Source organism: Python bivittatus, unplaced genomic scaffold, assembly GCF_059951505.1.
Source record: "Python bivittatus isolate LINGU-HERP-01145 unplaced genomic scaffold, Pbiv_v1 ctg000340_np1212, whole genome shotgun sequence".
NCBI classification, from domain to species: Eukaryota; Metazoa; Chordata; class Lepidosauria; order Squamata; family Pythonidae; genus Python; species Python bivittatus.
Genome location: NW_028277056.1, coordinates 22,790,192 through 22,807,608, shown reverse-complemented (window position 1 = coordinate 22,807,608; position 17,417 = coordinate 22,790,192). Strand labels below are relative to the sequence as shown.

Sequence of the window (17,417 nt, the reverse complement as noted above, 5' to 3'; positions counted from 1 at the left end):
CTCTGGGCTTCAGCCATTGGCCTTTTAAAAAATAAGCTTTCAAATAGGAATCTGTATGGCATCTAAAGCATGCTACCTTTCCATTAAAAAAAAAAAAATCTAGAAAGAAATACAGGTCAGTCATGGAGCCTGATCAGCATCAAGGGAGGTATCATATGAGAACCATACCAGTTAGTAAGTAGACTTCACTTGATGGTTGGGTTCTGCAGACCAAGCAAAATATTGTTGTTTAGAGATTTTAGTCTCTAATTTTATACCAGTCAAGCTTATGTTCTTTTTTTTAAAGACACCATGTAATGTACTTTGATACTGTGTTATTGGACAATAAAGCAGTGATAAACTTTATTCTGAGCTTTCAGTGGTTGTAGCTACTGAGAGAAACAGTAGTCGGCAGTCTTTTCTAACCTGGTGCCTTCCAAATATACTTGGAGCTTCCAGAACTCCTGAGAATTCTGTAATGTATTTCAGGGAGCAATTATAGTAGAGATGGTGAGATGTTAGTGCTTTAAAATCTAGAGAGGTGTAGTAACTTAACATTTTTACATTGACTAATTGGTTTCTTGAAGCAACACAGGAAAATTAATAAAGTATTATTATTATTGATTTGTAGCTAGACTAAATACCAACACTAGAGATATGAAAGATTTATAGTGTATGCCCATGAATTGTGGCAACTCTGATAGTGTTCTGGTTCGGGGGAGATGCTCCACTTTTCTATCTCTTAGCCATTTGATGGAGTTAAGGCTTTCTGCATTTCACCCCATGGCTTTCAACCTCAACAGTTGATGTGCTAACATCAACAGTTCTGTTCAGGCTATACTGTTTTGAGTAGGGAGTAAGCCAGCTTAGGCTGTTTTTGTTTAGCTGTGCCAAAGAAAAGTTTTATCTCAGGAAAATGGAGTAACAGAAATAATGACTGATGGGTAAATTCCAAAGATGTAATAATGACAAGTAATTGAGCCTTGCAGAGGTTATAAATGGCACAGATTACAGTTCAGTCTGGAGAAAAGAAGGCTGAGGGAAGATATGGTATTAGTGCTCAGATACATAAAAGATGGTCAAGAGCTATTGCCACCAAATCTAGGACCAGAAAGAAGTACAAGTTGCAGCTACCTTGCTGCTGTTGAATGTAAGGAAAAAGTTCCTGATGATAAGATCTGCATACCAGTGGAACAATCTACCAATGAAAGTTGTGGGTTTTCTATCTCTGAAGGCTTTTGTGAAAGTGCTAGGCAGCCACTTCTCAAGGATGGTTTAATGGGTTTTCCTTCTCATTGCAGATGGCTGTACTAAAAGATTATTAAATTTGTTCTTAGATTCCACACTTCATTGTAGTTTTCTTCTGCATGCTAAAGGTTTCAGACTGGATCCTAGTCATTTTCAGGAATGGCTAAAACCACAAAGAGCTGCTGTCAATTGGGGTAGACACTCTTGAACTGGATGAACGACTGCACAGTTTCCTGTGTTCTTAAAAGTCAGTCTTTCCCAACTTGGATGCTTGTCTGATATTTGGACTTTTAATTCCAAAAGGTCTGTAGCCAGCAGAGTTATTGCTGTGAATTCTGGGAGTTGGTTTGCATATTTGGAGGACACCCAAATTGGGAAGGCTGTCATAAATAAAAGTCTTTAGTCCTGGTTGCAGTAACTTCACAGTACTCCAGAATTCTCTGTTTTCCCAGTCTGGGAACAGTTTTCCCTAACCTATTTGGATTAGAGAGATATATTTTTGCCATATTCAACTTGCAAAATGATGTCTTTTTCTTAGAGTTTCTTCTTGTTAACAGATTGAGCTGTAGAGAAGAGTGCAGTGTGTATGCATTTAAAGCAAATATAGGTTTTCTTAGAACATGTAGTATGTATTCTAGAGTATGCAGGTAGTCCCCAATTTAAGAACTAGTTCTGTTCCCAAGGTCTGTTCTTAAGTCAAATTTGTATGTAAGCTGGAATAGTAGTATTGCATAATAGTGTATAAGTAATATTGTGTAATGAACGCAAACTATTGTGTATTTAACTTGAATCATTGTGTATTTAACTTGAATTTTGCTATAGTAGGCTCCGTTCTTAATTATGGGTCATCTGTAAACTGGGTGTTTTTAACCTGGAGGCTACCTGTATGTTCATGCTGTGGCAGTGTGTAGGAGGAAAAATATGTTTTTGGCTTTATAGCCTTCAGTTCTGGCTAGCTACTAAACTCAGTATCTTTTAGCAGAGAGTTTGGGTGTGTTGGCACTGCTTCCTTCCTGAACCTTGTTCAGATATGTCTGCAGTTGCAGCATGATAACATGTGGTTTGAGGAAGACAGCAACTCTGAAAAGTTGCAGGATTAGGTGGGTCCATGCTGCTGAAGAATATATTCATGTATAACCTTCAAGGTTGGCAGACAAGAGTCCCTCACAATGACTGTTTTTGGGTGTTGGGTGTAGTAAAAAAAAGAAAGTTGTCACATGCTAGAACACTGTTTGTCAACTCTTTTGTATCTTAAGCCCCACTAATCTCCCTGATAAAGAAGCCAGGTCCCACTGTGATAAAAACAAGAAGCCCCGTTTTCTCAAGAAGGATGGTTGTGTTTTCAGGCATTGTTGTTTATATTTTACAGTAGGTTTTAAAGATTTAAAGTTTCAAGGACTTACTTACTAGGTGTCCCTCCTAAACTAGGGTGTTCTTAGCATTTTCATGCAGAAGATCCCAGTTTCAGCATTTGGAATTTCCAGGTGGGGCTCAGGAATATCCTCTAAGCACTGCTGCCGTTTAGCGTAAACAAAGCTGAATTAGTCCATTGCAAAAAAAAAAAAAAAAGGATCATCCTCAGAAAATGTGCTTCTCTTGCTTGTTACCAAAGCCTTTGGTGTGGGATCTGTGAAAATAGTATTCATGTACATTACACCATAGGATGGTTTGCAAAATTTCTAACCTTTTTAACAGAAGTGGTCATACCATTTAGCAAAACTGGTAACATTTCAAGTACATTTGGGAGGATTACTTGTGTAGAACAATTTCACTTAGATAATGCAATGAATCTATGATTTCCAGTATCTGGTTAATATTACCAGTGTCCCTCTGCCCCCTCTCCCCACTTGAACGGCTTTTACATCCCTTGCTTGCACACTAGGCCTTCAACATATCTTGAACGGAGATTTTGTAAGTGCCCTGCAGAACAGTGTCTCTGTCCTTGTGCTGTTAGTTAAGTGGGAGGACATTATTCAATATGTTCTCCACTGTCCCTTTTATGATGAGATTGGGGCCGAATTATTGATGGTAGGTGAATTCAAGGGCTCAGACTTGAATGACTGAATTATCTTCTTGCAGATGTGTTTCCAAATGTTAGTACTCAGTACTTTTGCTTTGTGGTCACTTAAACTAAGAAATACATATTTAAGTTCTTAATTGTAACCCTGGCTTTATTATGTTTTGACCTCTTTGCATCTAACACTCTTTTTATGACTATATTTTATTTGGTTGTTACTTTGTTTTATTGTATTTTAAGCTATGCTACATTGTTCTAACCTGTGGTTATATCTCATAGATTTAAGATACATATGACATGCCATGCATTATAAGGCTTAAGAAAGATTACAATGAGCAAATTGATGAGCAAGGATGCCACTGTAATATTATTGCTTTAGACTATTTATGTATCAATATAACTTGGAACCTAGGAAGTTGAGTCCACCCACTAGCCATAGCCATCTATGCCTAGGCATCTGTTAATAAGAGATTTCAGCTGGTGTAACAGGATCCTGCCAGATGGCTGACAACTCTTCCTCTGTTCACTCTGCTCCATTCCTTCTGGTTTGGGTGCAAGCCTAACTGAGCCAGCTAATTTGTTCTCCCAAGTATATATTGTTTAGAATGTGCGTCCATATAGTTCTCAGTCACTGTTAGTAGTAATAATAATTAGTAATTTATTTTAATTTTGGATTATCCAAACAATGTGGATGTTTGGTAGGTCATGTGGGTAAATTATATTGGATTGTCTTGAGGATTTGCTTAAGTTTCTTCAGGCCTTAAGGACTTTATAAACCTAAGCTAAGAATTTACAAGAAATAAATGAATAGAGAACTTCTGATTTGTGTATGTGAAGTGTACCAGATATAATAATCGTCCTGGGGATGTCTGTTTTTGCAAGGTGGTTGTTAAGAAGTTGTGCTTTTTAACATAGATGTCATCAGGTTTATCACCGGGTCCTTTTCCAATAAGGGTATGTATCCTTTGTCACAAATGTGGGCATGAGGGAAATTCTCTGTTCATCTCCTCAGATATAAGCTTGAAATTGTGAGGGTAGGCACAAGAGTTCAGAGTTGAGGGAGGGGAGTGTGGGAAGAAGGTTTGTTTTGCCTCTACACTTTTTTCTCAAGAGTGTCCCTCAAGGCATTATGTATTAGAGCATTTCTTTGTCACCCTAGTCTGTTTCACAGAATCTCTTGTTCTGTGCCCAGTGTTCCTTCACAAGTAGGTAACTAAAAAGCAGAGGCAGAGTCTTTGGCCCTCAATTCAATGGGAGCTCAAAGCATCCTTTGGAAGCAAAGGTAAGCTGCAGGTCCAGAGGAAGCCTCAAAGTCCTCTTGCTTGTCCAAGCCTTGTTCTTCTCTTGCCATGGCAAGGTTGGTAGGAAGATGATTGAACTCTCTTTTTACAGAAAATATTTTAACATGCAATACTTCTTTTGGTAGAAGGCCAGGTTCGGATAGTAGTTAAGGGATAAGGCTACAAACTGGGAGACTAAGTTCTAGTCCCACCAAAGTCAACTGTGTGACTTTTGACCAGTCACTTTCTCTCAGCCCTAGGAGGCAATGGCAAACCATCTCTGAAAATACTTGCCAAGAAAACTGCAGGGACTTGTCCAGGCAGTCGCCAGGAGTCAAAAACTGACTCGAAGGCACCAACCCCCCCCCCCCTTTTGGTTGGTCTGTGAGTTGAGTGTAAATGTATTTGTCTTGACGAGAGTGTTTTTGTGACTTGCCCAAAGCTTTCAAGGTAAGTTTTTAAACTCCTTTGTAAAATCTCCCTTGTATTATGTTTCATTTCTAGAGGATTTTTAGCTAGAGTTATTCTTCCAGTAATCAGAAGATTACAAACCAGGCTAAACTCTTCCTCCTTATGCTAAGCATACCCCTTCCCTCTCCTTGAAATTGCATTGTTCAGTAGAACTCTGCCACTTATCTTGTGGAGTCCTTGGGGTTCTCTGAGCTTGGTTGTTTTCTTGCAAACTTTTCGGCTAGGTAACATCTTCAGTGCTAGAATGGAATGGGGTTTGCTCTCTGTTTATATACTGTGGCATGCCCTGCCAGTGTTGGTGGGGGTGTGGGTTTTGTTTTGTTTTATTCCCCTCCCCCGGTAGTTCCTTGATTAGGGTATTGTTTACTGCAAATTACCTTGCAAAGAGCTTCTGATGAATTTCAGTTTCCGTGATTACTTTATAGCGTGACCTGGTATTTCATGCTGCTCAACCCTCTGCTAAAATTCTGAATTCAGATGCCCACTAAATGTGCTGGACTACACCTTTTGGAATGGTGGCAGTGCTGATGATTAATGCTGACTCCCTTCCTTCCGCATGGAACATTTTGCTGCAGAAAAGGGTTCTATTAGCCTCTATTCCTAACATACTGCTTTTCTGTGTTGAGCCTTCTGTAATCTCATGCTCTCTAGAGGGATTGGATTTTAATTCTCATTATTCCCAGCCATCCATTTCCAGGGGGAGTGGGAACTATTCAGGGGCATGGAGGGGAAGTAAAAGCCGTGACCAGGAGTGAGGTTTTTGTCGCATGCATTAAATTCTCAGATGGAAAGCATGGGGGGGCAGATTGGAGTAATGGGAAGAATTTTAGCGCTACTCTTTTTTGGAGTCATTCTTTTGCTAATCTGGTTGGGACACCAGGTGGAGAAGGCTGCTGCACTATTAGCCCCAACTCTAAGTTATTTTGTATTTCCATGTAGTCAGTGATCCTTGCATTCCACAATCTAGATTGCGGCTGATGTACTATTGTTATCTTGCAAATGTAATGAGTCTTTAGCCTTTTTTATAACTGTGGATTGAGGGGAACTCCCCAGCTGAACACTAAAACAAGCTGCTTCCTCAACTCAAGAGTTGCTGAGCTGCTGGGAACATCTGGGAAAAACAGTGCAGAACCAGAAAGCCTGGGGGTGAAATTGAAACCCCGTTGTAAGCTAGGTCTTTGGAACAGAATGCTTGTACCAGGTGGTCCTTGCTTAATGGCCACTCTTCAGCCACCATTTGAACTTATGATGGCGCTGTGCAAGTGGTACTTACGACTGGTCCTTGGCTGCCCAACTTGCAGTTACGATGTTGCAGCATCCCATGGTCACATGATCGCCATTTGCGACCTTTCCTGCTGGTTTCCAACAATCAAAGTCAATGGGGAAGCTGGCAGGAGGCCGCAGATGGCGACCACAATGTCATGCTTAACAGTGGCATGGGATTCATGTAACAACAGCAATTGGAAATGCCAGAACTGCAGTTCTAAGCAGTGTGGTCACATGACATTGTGCTTTACAACTGCATTGTTTAGCAATGGAAATTCTGCCCCCAATTACTGTTGTTAAGTGAAGACTACCTGTAGCCATTCAGAAAAGGAGAGAAACTCTGAGAACTATGTATCTTAACACAGAAAAAAAGGGGTGGGAATTCTAATATTTATTTTTTTTTACTTTTTATTTTTTAAAAAATTATTTAATTAGTTTACGCATACACAATTAACAAGACAAACTTTAATCTTAAAAAAATAATACAAACTAAGAAAAGAAAGAAGAAAAGAAAACAAATGTGCCACATTTTATACTTATCAGTAGTCATTGGTTTACTAATGAACTCACTACAATAATATGAATAGTACAAAATATTATTGTAAGATATCATAAAATCTCTGTCATAGTAACACATATTGCTGCATCCTTTGATTAGTAGAAAATATACCTTTTCCAAAACAGATAAATCGCACATTTCCAACAACCATTCCCTGACATCTGGAATAATTTCTCAGTATAATTCTTTTACCCACCCTCCATGCTTAATACAACTATAATTCCTGATAAACAGTCAAATTCCAAAGCTTTGCTATATAGTTCAACATTGCCTTAACATCTTTAACATTTAAAGATTTTCCCATAAATGTGCTCATATACATCAATACACTATTACAAAAAGATACTAAATGATCACATTTTTTTCACAGTTTCATTATCCTAGGAAAAAAAGTGATTGAATGAATTATACTTTTTTAAATGTAGAGCAATAGCAAATAGAGCAATCTTGTGTTCCTATTCCTAAAACTTAATCTGTTTATTCCCAAGTATGTGTGTGTAAGATTGTAGCTTCAACATTATAAATTCTTGAGTTTTAATCAGAAATACCCTGGTTATCCAGACCTCCATTCAGCGGACTTCAGAGGAAATAGACACAATTTTATTTATTTATTTAAAAGATTTATATGGCCGCCCATCTTAAGCAACTCCGGGCGACTCACAACATTGGCTTTGATTATACAAATGAAGTAAATTGACACAAATGATGTAATTAGGTTGATTTGGATTTAACGGATATGCCTTCCCACCGAAAAAGTTCACTAAACTGAAGTTTAAACAAAAGTGTGAATATAATCAAATACTTGGAGTTGAGGAGAGCTGCAAATTGCTGTATCTCTTGCTACCTAAGTGGCAAAAATTGGATGAAAAATTAAAAGGATAAAGAAAAGGAACCACAATTTTTAGTTATCAAAATAAAATACTGTATTTGAAGAGAAGCTGTTTCATATTTTCAGGTTGCTGCACTAGTTTTGTATTTTCATATTACACTAGATTGTTACAATACATGGGTCATGACTAATTAAGTGAGAAAATCCATCACAGCTTAGACAGGAAAATTGAGGCATCTGAATTTCTTTCAAGCTGTGGATCCAAATCTTAGCCATATTCTGTAAAATCAGAAATGACATTTTGAGCTTGATATGCTTCAAGTCCCAGGTTGCTTCATTTTGGAGCTGCTAGGAAGGCTGGATTTAACATCAACAATTACATGCATTTTCTGAGAACTTCTGTGCAGATGATAGAAGGAATAGAAACAATTCCTCACCCCACCCCACCCCATGTGCTCTGACCTTAAAGCTGAACAGAGAGCTGGAATGTCCCTGCACATTGAAGATACGCTGCAGATTTAAGTACTAAATCTCTGCCTTTTTTTTCCCCCCTGAGAGAGAGAGGGGTGGGGTCCTGGTAGCCTTTTTTTTTTTTTTTTTTTTTGGACCAACCAAAATTTGTTGCCTTCTGTTGAATATCTTCCTTTAACTGACAAGATCTTCAGCTAATATTTCTGTCCCACTTTCCAAGTTATCTTGCAGTAATTCATGTTGCATAGGAACTGCTATTTACATATAATTCATGCTATAACTTTCTCTCCTGGATTGTTTGGTTTTTGCATTGTCGACTTTACAGTATGAAGCTTCTTATGGACTTTCTTGGCATGAGTGTCTTTTACAAAAATTATAACAGGTGTGGGAGATGCATTGATTGAGCTCATTTTTCTCTAGCAAGTAAGTATACCGAGAAACATATATATTTACTGTCCCAAGATTGTACAGGAAGCTTTGTTGCTAAAAAATCTGAAAAATTCCATTCCATTTGAGATTCTTTCTACTACTACAGATTTTTTTAATGCAACCCCACAAATTGTGCCTTACTGCCCTGTTTTTTAAAAGGCAGTCCACACAGATAGTGAAACCGTCTCTGTTTTAGAGACAAAAACCTTATTCAGCTGTGCAGTTTTGGCTTATTTACTGAAGTACACTGCTCTGGATACTGAATGTGGCGGGGATCTTATTAAAAGTATTTTTTGTTGAGAAAGTGTCCGCTGAAAGACCACGGATGAGGATAGGATCACACAGGAGTTATTAAGTCAGTTTGCTCTCTGGGCTCTTGTTTGGGGTTTCTTTTTTTTTAACAGTAATTTTATTAAACATTACAATTAAAAAGGTAAGAACTAATGCAAACTAAAAAAAGAATAAGAAAAAATAGTGCAGAAAAGAAAGAAAAAAATAAAATTATTTCTCCCTTCATAACAAGTATAAACAATTTTAGTAACATATCACCTTCTCTTAAAATACAACAAATCTCTTCTTCCTATATCTCATCTCTTATCTATAAACAAATCTTTAAAGCCTCATCGTTCAGTTCTGGTCAGCAAATGTCCATTAAGGGTTACCAGAAATAACATATCTATTTTAACCATGATCAAATAAACCAACTATATTCCTTCCTTTTGCTTTTAACAGTCTTGATCTTTTTATATTCCTTCCCTTTACTTTTAACAATCTTGATTCTTAATCCTCTCAAATAATGTCCTAGAACTTGATTTCTTCTCCTTTTTTCTTTGCCGCTTTCCACAAAATTCTTTAAAACTTTAACAAATCTCTTTTGTAAATCCAATATAATAAAGTTGTCCAGATCACTGGTTTGGTTTGGTAAGACATCAGCTAGTTTCATTTGTATATCCAGTGTAACATCTCCTTCCACATCATTCTCATAGCCTATCATTTTTAAATCCACTTTCAAATCAGTCTCAATCCTATCTGGTAAAACTTGCTCCTCTTCCATATCATCTTCCAAACGCGGTCTGTCTATAATGAGTCCGCTGTTCACAAATATCCTTCAATACATCCAATGTTAAAGTATTTTGCTCTATTCTGTATTAGTAAGTCAAATCTAAGTGTTCTTTTCCTTTAATTGTATATATCTTTAATTCCTTCTAGTTCCCTTTAGTGTCCAACCTTCAAAATCCCATCTTGTCATAATTTTTTTTAGTATTCAAAACAACAGTATTTTCCCATGGGAAGGATTCTTATAATCAGTTTCAAAATCTTATTTCAAATCCATCTAGACTCTTAGTCCATTTGTAACTTTCTAAAATCAATGTTCTAATCACCTTTTTGCTGTTTATTCAAAAAAAATTTTTTTTTAAGTCTTTAAACTTGTATAAAACTTATTTTGCTGAGGATTGAGGGAAACTCCCCCAGTGCAGTAAAACATGTCCTTATGAAGGTTCTTAATATCTGAAAAACAGTTAACAAGCAATTTCCATAAGTGATTAAGATAGGAAATATGTGAACCCAGTGTCCTTTTTGAAGGTGCTGTACTGTGCTTTGGGCCATGATGGTGTTTTGCTGTCTCCCAGAGCTGTAAACCTGCCAGAGACTGCTGTTTTGCAGTCTCCATGAGGAGCAGCTATTTGGAGCACTTTTGGGTGATCCCAGTTATCTCCTTGTCTGGAGAGAAATCACAAAGATTTGGTCCATTCATCAACTCTTCATTCCACCACGGTTGTTGGCCCCGCTGAGCCATTCCTTCCCCAGAAGTCTCGTGTTTGGGGTTTTTACTATAACATTTTTGCTCCTTTTAAGTCACTGAGAGTTTTAGTGGTCTCAGACTATATTCCTTTGTATTCATACCCTGTCTCAGAATATAGAGTAGGAAAACCCCCCACAAAATTTATATTCAAAATGTAGAATTATGTACATTAGAGACAATGATCACATTAATATGAGGAACAGCATATTGAAGCGTTGAAAAACCTAACTCCGTGGAATGATCCACCTAAAATAGTTTGAAATGAACAAAGAACTGAGAATGTTCACTCCAAAGTAAGCTTACTTTCCATCATATATTCCCATCTCCAGGAAATGACATTTATGACATGGCATAGAATTGTGTTTGGTCAGTGCTGGTTGTGCTAGCCAAATTTGTTTTGTGAAGCATGCACCCCTCTGTTCTTAATGAATTCCTACTCATTCTTGCTATTGTTGGCATGTGGAAACCGTGCTTGATTGTTTTGGTCAGAGTGCTGGTAGGATGCGTCATTCACCTGAAATATCTCGTACAGTTTTTGAAGAGTAGCAGTGCAGATACAGCAAAGGCAATTGAGAGGATTAGTTTATGAATTGTTGGAGAGCTTTTTCATGATTATTTTGTTGAAAATAATAAGACCAGAATTAATATTTAAATGTTGGAAAATTTAGCATACAAAAGGAGAGACATATTTATTAGAAGATGTAAAAGCGAAGATGTTACAACGTCAATGAATTTAACTGTTCGTAATGAACAAAACAGAACAGAATGATGAAGGTTCTTATGCTGGTCTCCTTTTAACAGAGAAATAGTTTGCAAATATTTTAAAGCAGAATCTTTACAACAATATTTTAGTCATGCAAATTTCATTGTATAACATCAAAATAGTGATGGACATAATTTTTAGACCCATGAATGCAGCATTCTGAAGAACTCTGGAACACTCTTTTTCTCTGCAGACCACACTGTACTTTCCAGAGATGTTTCAGTGGTTTGGGGAGTAAATCTTACAAACTGAAAACAGATAAAATAGGCCTATTTGGGGGACAGTTGTGGAAACCACTGAACTACAGGTAATCCTTTTAATGATGCTAATTGGGAGCAGAAACTCCATCGTTAAGTGATGCGGTCGTAAGTTGAAAAGCCATGTGACCGCCGCTTAGCTACACCAGTTCCAGCAGTCCCAGTTTCTGTCATTAAGCGAGGACCATGCAGGTCATTAAGTGAGGACCTCAAGTGATCATGACTTCTGACTCCCTGCCAGCTTCCCAATTAACTTTGCTTGCGGGAAGCCAATAGGAAAGGTTGCAAATTGCAATCACATGACCGCAAGGACATTGTGACAACTGTAAGTATGAGGTCCAGTCATAACTACCATTTGTTCAGTGCTGTTGTAAGTTTGAATGGTCACTGAATGAGTGGTTGTTAAGCGAAGACCACCTGTACCTCAGATTGGCATGATCTGGTAGGAGGTTAAGCAAAGTTCAAGGGGAATAAAACTTTCTGGAGTTCTTTGGAATGTACCATTCCCAGACCAGTGAATTTTAACATTTTTACATCACAGTATGAATCATGATGATAGTTTTCACTATATAGTTTTCTCTAAAACCATTTTCAAAGAATACATTTTCACTCATAAACAGTCATAGGTGCTTGAAAATATGTATAATTTTAAATGATTTTGAAACCTGAGGTTGGTTGTAGCTCTATACTATATGTGCACTAAGTTAAATGACAGCCATCCGTACTCCAGAAAACAACTGTCAGCAGAACATTGACATCTTCGGGTGGCAATAGTGTTATCCAATAGTTGGTCCTTTTTTTTTTTGCCACTGATTTGGTACATATATCCCATAGCATGGCTCTTCCAATGGTTTTTGGCTTAGTCTTATATTCTTATAACCTTATTTAGTTTGCCATTTGTAAAATTGCCCTGAAGTACAAAATACACAGAGTGCAATAGCAGATTTATAGCATTTATAGCAGTTCCACTTCATTTGGATTAACTAACTCACAGATGAACATATATTAATTCTGCACTAATGAAAGCTTTCAATGAACTTTTTACCCATATGGGAATTAATCTTCATTTTTTGTTTGTTTTTGGCTAAGGATACTAATCCTTTCAAAGACCAGCTTTTAAAAATCTTTGATCTTTATTGGAAAACATATTTTTATTTATTTAAAGAGTATAGGTGATAATGTCCAACCTTTCAATCTTTTCAAAGGTTCTACTCCCTTGTTTTATTTTAAGTTTGTAAATACTGTGCATACAACTTTTTTCAAAATGGAATATAAATGTGCTTCTTAACGTACATGGAAATATTATTACGCAACCTTTTGTGGAAAGTTTTTCTTCCTTGCCCCTTGTTTTGATTTTTTAATTATAATTTTGATCAGGTGCAGCGCAAGATGCATGTCATTTTTCTTAGCAGGCAAGAAAAAAGCATACTGTTGAACTTCTGTTAAAATGGGTGGTACCAGTGTGCTTAACAACTGCAGAAGATAAGCCTTGCTTGCATTTATTAAGTAACTGTGGATGAAAGGTAGATGTGTCTGTGGGTGATGTTACCATAGTAATGGGTTTGATCAGCAAACTGTTGAGTTCTGATACTATTGCTTACAGGAATGCTATTAAAATGCAACATCTTTGAAAACACACAGTACAGCATTGTGTCTGATAGTGTTGCAGAAGGAAGCTGCTACGTTTAAGCAATGATGCAATATGAGTGGTTTGTTGCATGTTCTGCAGTAGTAAGAGAGCTTGGAGGAAAATAAGATTAGAGCTATCTCAAAACTGAAAGCTTCTTGTGAGGAAGCAGTGGGTAGGCAGGAGGAGAAGCCTGGCTAGAGAAAGGGAAACAAAAGTTGCCACAGGTGTAAGATATGAAAACAGCGTTACATTCTGGAAAGCCTTGAATGGCTGTGGATGTACTTCAGAAGATCTGAGAATGGAAACATTGAAAGTAGGATCTCTGTCTGTGGTCTACAGGGAATTAATATTTAGATGACTTTAAACCAATAACATACGGGATAGAGATCTAACTCCTGTTACAGTGTTTATGCATCATGCTGATAGTAAATGTTTTAACCATCTATGTAAAAACAGCAAGGACGATAAAAAATAACCTTAAACTGCAAAATAATATACAGCTTTGATTCTGGTTTATTTGTAGATGGTTCCTGATGTTGCAATTCTATTCAAATTTACCTGTAATCATTTCCTTATAAGGGAATATATCCCCTAATCATTTTGGTAGTTTTCTACTTATTTCTGTAATAACAACTATGTAAATTATTCCATGCACACTTGTATTGCAGTTTTACTTTCATCAGTTTTACTTCTATTTTCTTCCAGATAATTCCCAGCATAGATGTTCCTTTTTTTTCCCCATAGCAACTGCACACTAGGCTGACATTTTTATAGATATATTTTCATTAGGCTCCCAGCACTGCTTTCCTGATCAGTAACTCCAGCTCTGCTAATGAATACACGAGCTTGCATTTCAAGCCAAAGCTTACACTGAACTGCCTTTGCTATTTTATGGTCTATTCACCCATTTATAAATACGTTTTTGGATCTGTCCACAATCCCTTTTTGATCTTATCAACTTGAGCAATTTGGAATTATCAGCAAACTTGCCACGTCATTGCTCATCTCTTATTTCCAGGTTGTTTATAAATGATCTTAAAAGACTGATCCATGTACCCCCCTTATACAACCCTCCTTTGTGAAAACTGTGTATTTATTCCTAATCTCTGCTTCCTGTTCTTTAATGATCACATATCCATGAAATCACTTGTCCCTTTATGACATGGCTTCTAAGTTTGCCCTGGAGTTTTGTTGGAGACATTAAAGTACTAACATCTACCAAATCACCTTTGTTTCCATGCTTGTTTACATACATACATACATACATACATACATACATACATACACATACTGTTTTCTAATTTTCTTCCCTCCATTTTACTCATATTGGTCTATATGAAACCAACTGGCCTATAATTTCCTGAATCTACCCCCTCTCTTTTTAAAATTTGGAATTACATTCTGATTCTATAAGATATTTGGCTAAGGACCATACTTTCAATAATTATTTCCATCTCCAAATGCTGTAAGAGCCACAGTGATGATACAGTGATTCATTGAGTGGAACAGTTGTTTTACCCAGAGGTTTATCCCACCTATTCTGGGTGTAAAATTAATGCTGCCCAGTTCTAATGGTATTATCTTCAGTGGCTCTAGGAGTTGCAGAGATGTATTGGGCGGAAAAAAACCCTGCTGCTAGTCTACGGCCTGGCAAACCAGGCTGAGCCCTGATATTGGGAGGAAGTGAAGGAGCCAACAGGAAGTGCTTTGGGGATTTTATTAATTGTCATGCAATGTATGTTTTGAATAATGAAGGAAGCTGCTCCACTATTTGTGGTTTGAATATGTGAGTATTCCTAACATAGGAACAGCTTATTTAAATAAGAAGCATTTCAAAGGAACCCATTTCTTAGAAAAACTTCAAAGGATTCTGCTTTTCCTCACCTACTTCCTTCTTAAAATTCTGAGAATTTGGGAAACTCACTAAGAAGAAGGGAAGTAGTCTTCCTTTTTTATGAACTGTGGAATCCTTATCATACAAACATTGGCCTTTGCAGAAGGACAAATTTCCCCCTTTTCCTTTGTCTGCTGTTGCTAGAATAAAAGCTGAAAGGTTGCTGTTTGTTTTTATTGCTCCAGATGCAGCAATATTGAGCTGTTTCAACTCATAATCCACAAATTGTACTTCCTAAAGCAGTGGTTCCCAACCTTTTCTATGCCCCACACCCCTATGAAATGTTTGATTAATGTTCGCACGCCCTACAAAGTAATATTGGAAGATGAAGAAGTCTAAATTCTAATGTGGGTGAATAAATTGAAATTTAAAAAATAAGCGCTTAATTCAGTGCATAAAATAGTTGCACCCCCTGAAATTCCATCTTGCACCCCCTGGGAGTGCGGGCACTCCAGGTTGGGAACCCCTTTCTAAAGGAAGTACTAAGGCTCAAAATTGAAAGTCTAGTCTCATCGTTTCCAACTATTTATGTCTATTTTTTAAAGGCTACTGGAAGAAATACTGAATTATTAATTACACACATACTTCCATATTAAGCACCTTTTTGTTCAGCTTGAGGATCAAAAGGCTATGTAGATCATTGAAACACCATATTAATAGTGTTAACAGTTGCTTTCTGAAAGCAAGGAAGCATAGGATGTGAATATTCTGAATTGTGCAGTAAAATCAGATATAATATGTACACGACAGTCTGACTGCATCAAGGTAATATTCCCGCTTGTTCTTCCCACTCAGTCTTCCAGAATTCTTTTGACTGATTTACAGTACTGTGCAAAAATTTTAGGCAGGTGTGAAAAAATGCTGTAAAATAATGCTTTCAAAAATATATATTGTAATTGTTTATGTTTATCAATTTACAGAATCCAAAGTGAGTGAACAGAAGAGAAATCTAAATCAAATCAATATTTGGTATGACTACCCTTTGGCTTCAAACCAGCATCAATTCTTACACTTGTACACTTGCACAAAGTCAGGGATCTTGTAGCATTAGAGTCAGGTGTATGATTAACCAATTATACCAAGCAGGTGCTAATGATCATCAATTTCATATGTAGGTTGAAACACAGTCATTAACTGAAACAGAAACAGCTGTGTAGGAGGCTTAAAACTGGGTGAGGAACAGCCACACTCTGCTATGGAGGTGAGGTTGTGGAAGACAGTTTCATGTCACAGGTCATACAACATGGCAAGACTGAGCACAGCAACAAGACATAGGTAGTTATACTGCATCAGCAAGGTCTCTCCCAGGCAAACATTTCAAAGCAGACTGGGGTTTCAAGATGTGCTGTTCAAGCTTTTTTGAAGAAGCACAAAGAAATGGGCAACATTGAGGACTGTAGATGCAGTGGTCGGCCAAGGAAACTTAATGCAGCAGATGAAAGATGCATTATGCTTACTTCCCTTTGACATGGGAAGATGTCCAGCAGTGCCATCAGCACAGAACTGATGGAAACCAGTGGGACCCAGGTACACCCATCTACTGTCCGGAGAAGTCTGGCCAGAAGTGGTCTTCATGGAAGAATTGTGGCCAAAAAGCCATACTTCTGACCTGGAAACAAGGCTAAGTGACTCAACTATGCACGAAAACATAGGAACTGGGGTGCAGAAAAATGGCAGCAGGTGCTCTGGACTGATAAGTCAAAATTTGAAAGATTTGGCTGTAGCAGGAGGCAGTTTGTTTGCCAAAGGGCTGGAGAACGGTACAAGAATGGGTGTCTTTAGGCAACAGTGAAGCATGGTGGAGGTTCCTTGCAAGTTTGGGGCTGCATTTCTGCAAATGGAGTTGGAATTTGGTCAGGATCAATGGTGTCCTCAATACTGACAAAGTACTGACAGGCAGATACTTATCCATCATGCCATAGCATCAGGGAGGTGTATGATTAGCCCCAAATTTATTCTGCAGCAGGCCAGTGACCCCAAACATACAGCCAATGTCATTAAGAACTATCTTAAGTGTAAAGAAGAACAAGGAGTCCTGGAAGTGATGGTTTGGCCCCCACAGAGCCCTGATCTCAACATCATTGAGTCTGTCTGGGATTACATGAAGAGACAGAAGGATTTGAGGCAGCCTACATCCACAGGAGATCTGTGGTTAGTTCTCCAAGATGTTTGGAATAACCTACCTGCTGAGTTCCTTCAAAAACTGTGTGCAAGCATGCCTAGAAGAGTTGATGCTGTTTTGAAGTCAAAGGGTGGTCACACCAAATGTTAAGTTTGGATTTCTCTTCTGTTCACTCACTTTGCATTTTGTAAATTGATAAATGTAAACAATTACAATATATATTTTTGAAAGCATTCTTACTTTACAGCATTTCTTCACACCTGCCTAAAACTTTTGCACAGTACTGTATATGTGTGTATTTTTTAAAAAATAGAACATCACATATTGTTTGCCCCTAATCAGGACCATTTACTTGAAGACAAGAGACTAAAAATCAAAAGAATCAGATGCATTATGTT

General features: G+C 37.5%; 1 protein-coding gene across 1 annotated transcript in view; it reads left to right on the top strand.

The window, feature by feature from the left end:
- The window catches only part of SLC7A1 (solute carrier family 7 member 1), a 49,903-nt gene that overhangs the window by 5,386 nt on the left and 27,100 nt on the right, over positions 1-17,417 (top strand). The window lies entirely within an intron of this gene.